Raw genomic sequence first — 5,556 nt, 5'->3', positions numbered from 1 at the left:
GTGAATAGAATATTAGAAAACTTAGATATTATAGTCCTCTGAAGAAAATTATCAGGCATAGCATGACATGAAACACAAGAATTGACCATGTATAAGGGCATAAAACTTTCTAATCAACTGAATAAAGACAGAAATAGTTAATGCATCCTTTTCAGACCATGATGCAACAAAAATCACTTGCAATAAGGGCCCAGGGAGAGATAGACCTAAAACTAATTGTAAATGAAGTAATCTAAGTTTAAAGAAGTGGTGGATCAAACAAGATATTATAGAAAGAATTAATGATTTCATCCAAGTTAATGACAATAATGAGACAACATAATAAAATTTATGACATAGTCAAAGCAATTTTCAGTAAATATTTTATTTCTCTAAATGCATATATTTTTAAAAGGATTAAATAAAGAGGAAATCAATTAACCAAACAGGCATTTAAAAAATATATATAAATAGATATATATAGATAATATGTATATATTTTAAATATATATCTAAATTTTTATTTAGAAAAATGTATTTCAAATATAAAATACATATTTTCAAATATATATACATATTTTCAAATATATATATAATCATATGAAAATCCTTCAAATTACTATTGATTAGAGAAAGGCAAATTAAAACAACTGTGAATATCATCTTACACCAACCAGATTGGCTAAGATGAAAAAAGGGGAAATGATAAATGTTGTAGAGATTGTGGGAGTATTGGGATACATTGCTGGTGGAAGTATTAATGGATTCAACCACTCTGGAGAGCAATATGGAACTATACCCAAAGAGCAAGAAGAAAGTTCAGTCTTTTGAGCCAGCAATTCCAATTCTAGGTCCATATCAAGAAGAAATTATAAAAAATGAGAAAAGTCCTATATGTTCCAAAATATTCAGAGCAGTTCTTTTGGTACTGGTAAGGAACTGGAAATTGAGGGGATCCCCATCAGTTGTGGAATAACTAAATAAGTTTTTGTACAGGAAATATATATTTTATAAAATATAAATTATACATTTTAGAAAAATGTTCAAATTAAAAATCTCCAATTAAATACCAAATTAAAAATTCTGAAAATAAAAGCTGAAATTAATAAAATTGAAAACAAGAATGCTATTTAACTTATAAATAAAACCAGGAGTTGGTATTATGAAAAAAACAATAAAATTCAATAAATTTGATTAATTTGAATCAAAAAAAAGGAAGAAGTCCAAAAAAATTAGAGATTTAGGTCAATAAATTAGACATAAGACATATGAATGGAGAATTAGAAGTAATGGTACTCTGTGTTCAGTAATCCAGAAATTAAAAATAGCTTATTGTATTCACAGTTTTCTTACTCATTTTTACAGCCCTATTCCTCAACTGGGACTTTGTGTCAGGGTGTGGTTTTACCCATATTGTAAATTAGACCACTCTGCAACTTCCTGGAGCTTTTCCTTTTGCAGTTTGGTTAATACTGTCACTGTTCTGTATAGGATGTTTTGGATAAAAACATACCCTCCACCACAAATTTTTCCCCTTCCACTTTGGCTATTTTGTGCTCCACTGTGTCCTTTCTTACTTTTTTTTTTACTTTTTGCAAAGCAATGGGGTCAAGTTGCTTGCCCAAGGCCACACAGCTAGGTAATTATTAAGTATCTGAGGCCAGATTTGAACTCAGATACTCCTGACTCCAGGGCCTGTGCTCTATCCATTGTGCAACCTAGCCTCCCCCTTGCTATCTTTTTTTAATGTTAATGCTAATCTGTAGTTGGTTCTGTCCCCTCTGTGGCACTGATAGTACTTCTGACTTGGAGAGTCTTGGGTCATTTAGAGTGACAAACCATTTCTTCCTGATATTCTTTTATTGAGAGTTAACTGACTGTCCTCCATTTCCTCTGCAACATTCTAAGGATAAGACTCTTCTAGAATAAGGATTCATTTATCTAAAGTTGTTTTGCTTCAGATTCCTCTCTGTTGACTCTAACTAGAGGTTTTCATTAATATAGATGATTTGAATGAAGATAGCTCATGCTTCTATGTTGGGTATGGTGTTCAGGGGGAGACTCTGGCATGAGGATGGCCAAGTCCTTTTTAAGGCTGCTTTCTACTGTTAGTATCCACCCATGGCTCCAAGAAGCTCTGGCAGGTTCATTGGCCTCATCACAACAAATTGTAGCAGCAGATGTACTAAACCAGTTTGATAGTAAGGGATAGGCCATGTTTGCTGAGTTAAGGGAGTGTCGGGCCCCAAGCATGGAAAAAAAAAACTTTTACTTTGGAGGAATGGGTAGGTATGAATAATGATTATTTTGTTCCAGTGGCTGTGAAACAGGGCTCATTGGAGAATTGAGAGCTTGATTAGATAACAAGTTGACTAAGTCATCCAATATATCAGAAGTCATCACCAGCTATCTTAATTTTGTCTTGCTTTGATGATACTGTGATAGGCACTGAAGCTGATGACTTCATCCAACGCTGTCTCATTGAAATTCAATTCCTGCACAAATCATAAGACTGTACAGTTTTGATATTTTTACCCTCTTTAAATTTCTGTGACAATGGGCAATTGACAAAGCAACAGGTACAGATTCTCTTGCAGAGCTGGACTTGGAGACAAAAATAACTAAGTTTAAGTTTTGTCTGAGACACTAAGTAGATACATAAGACCGAATAAGTCACATTACCTCTCTCAGTCTGAAATTTGCTTGTTTGTAAAGCAGGGATAATAATATCTAACAGCATTGTTGTGAGAAACAAATGAACAACCTATATATGGTATTCATTGGATTTTTGATACAAATATGTATGTATAGTACCATGAAAAGCTAAAACTATCATATGAATATTAATATTTTTGAAAGATTTAACTGCATATTGTTTAAATAAGCTATTCATTCCATTAATGTGAAATGGAAAAGAGTAATGATAGGTCTTTATCCAGATATTAACCAAATTTATTTTAGCTGTTGCTGTAACAGGCAAACAATAGAAAGAGAAGTGACTTAGTAAGTCAACATTTGACATTTCTCAAAAAAAGAGATGGAAACCTCATTCAAGTAAATATAAACATCATTGAATTAAATTTAAATTAACTTTCTAAACTATACAGAGAAATATCATGGATATTTGAGAATTAACTTATGATGAAGAAAAATCAAAGAAATTTTGATATTATATACAGTTAAGGAAAATCATTCTAAGACAGAATATAGATGAAAATATAGAGGGAAAATAAAAAAGTGAAAAGACTGTACACTCTTTTTTCACCCAAAAGTTTATCTATTTTATTTTTTGAAATATCCATCCATATGCATATCTCCTTCAACCCTCCCTTCCCACCCTCTTACCCTCAGTTGTGGACAGTCAGGTTAGCATTGTTATATACATATTTTTGATAAACATATTTACACAGTAGTCATTTTCAGTATGAAGAATTAGGATTAAGGGAAAATGATACATAACACATAATTTTTAAACAGTGTTCATCAGATTCTGAAGGTCCTTTTTGTGTTTTGGTTTTGTTTTCTTTTGTTTTTCTTCCTCTGGATGGAGATAACATTGTTCATAGCAAGTTAATATAGTTGTCTTAGCTCTCTGAATTGTTGAGAGGAGCTGCTTCCATGAAAGTTGATCATATCACAATGTTGTCATTAATTTATATATTGTTCTCTTGGTTCTGTTCCCTTTGCTCAGCATCATGTAACTTATTCCATGCTTCACTAGAGACCAACCATTTATGTTTCATAATAGAATAATAAAATTCTATAGTATTCCTGTACAAAAACTCATTTAGTCATTCCACAATTGATGGGTATGCCCTCAATTTCCAATTCCTTACCACTACGAAAAGAACTGATATGAATATTTTGGAACATGTAGGACTTTTCCCATTTTTTATAATTTCTTCTTGATATAGACCTAGAATTGGAATTCCTGGCTCAAAAGATTGAACTTTCTTCTTGCTCTTTGGGTATAGTTCCATATTTCTCTCCAGAATGGTTGTATCCATTAACACTTCCACCAGCAATGCATCCCAATGCTCCCACAACCTCTACAACCTTGATCATTTCCCCTTTTTTTTTCATCTTAGCCAATCTGGTTGGTGTAAGGTGATATTCATACTTGTTTTAATTTGCCTTTCTCTAATAAATAATAATTTGAATCATTTTCATATAATTATATATAGATTAAATTTCTACATTTGAAAACTGTCTGTTCATATCCTTTGACCATTTGTCAACTGAGGAATACTGGGTAACCTTATAAATTTGATGCAATTCATTAAATATTTTAAAAGTGAGAACATTATCATAATGCCTAATTGTGCAGATTGAATCTCAACTTTCTTCTTTCCTTTAAATTTTGACAGCATTGATTTTGATAGTGAAAAAATATTTAATATAATCAAAATCATTCATTTTGCAGTTTATAATGTACTCAAATTTGTGCTTAGACTTGAATTTATCCCCTTTCCATAAAGTAATTCTTGGTTTATTAATTTATGTATGGTGTCACCCTTTTGACACATATGTCTTAATTTTTTGACATTATTTTGGAATAAGTTATGAGATGTGGGTCTATGCCTAGTTTTTGGCCATAACATTTTCCAATTTTCTCTATAATTTTTGACAAATAATGATTTCTTATGCCAGAAACTGATGTCTTTGGGTTTGTCAAGTAATAGATTTCTGTAGTCATTTACTACAATTTTTTGAAGCTATCCTAATCCACGGATTCATTACTCTATTTCTTAACCAGTACCAATCAGTTTTGATGACTGCTGCTTTATAGTATAGCTTTAAATCTGATAGAACTAGGCCACCTTCCTTTACAGTTTTTTTCATCAATTCCCTTGCTATACTTGACTTTTTTTGTTCCAGATGAATTTTGTTACTATTTTATTCAGCTCCATTACTTATTTGGTAGTTTCATTGGTATGGTACTGAATAAGCAATTTAATTTGTGTAAAATAGTGATTTTTTTTTATAATATTAGCTAGACCTAGGAACAATTGACAGTTTTTCAGTTAGATGTGATTTTATGTGAGTGAGAAGTGCTTTATAAGTGTTTTCATACAGTTTCTGGGTTTGCCTTGGGAGGTAGATTTCCAAGTATTTAATGCTGTCTAGAATTACTTTAATTTGAAATTTTCTTTCCATATCTTACTCATGGACAGTGGACATTTTGTTCATATACAGAAATGCTAATGATTTATGTGGGTTTATTTTATATCCTGCTACTTTGCTGAACTTGTTGATTGTTTCAAGCAGTTTTTGAGATGATTTTCTCATATTCTCTAAGTATAGCATCATAGCATCTAGAAAAAGTGAAAGCTTTGCTTCCTCATTGCCAATTCTGCTTCCATCAATTTATTTTTCTTCCCTTATTACAACAGCTGACATTATTGACAAATAATTGAGATAATTGGCATCCTTGTCTCATCTCTCATTTTGCTAGATTATATTCTGATTACATTTGTTGATGCTTTTAGATAGATATTATTTATTATTTTAATGAAAACTCCATTTATTCCTAAACTTTCTAAAGTTTTTAATAGGAATGGATGTTTTATTTTAATA

Source organism: Macrotis lagotis, chromosome 6 (genome assembly GCF_037893015.1).
Source record: "Macrotis lagotis isolate mMagLag1 chromosome 6, bilby.v1.9.chrom.fasta, whole genome shotgun sequence".
NCBI lineage: Eukaryota > Metazoa > Chordata > Mammalia > Peramelemorphia > Peramelidae > Macrotis > Macrotis lagotis.
Note: the sequence above shows the minus strand (reverse complement) of the source record.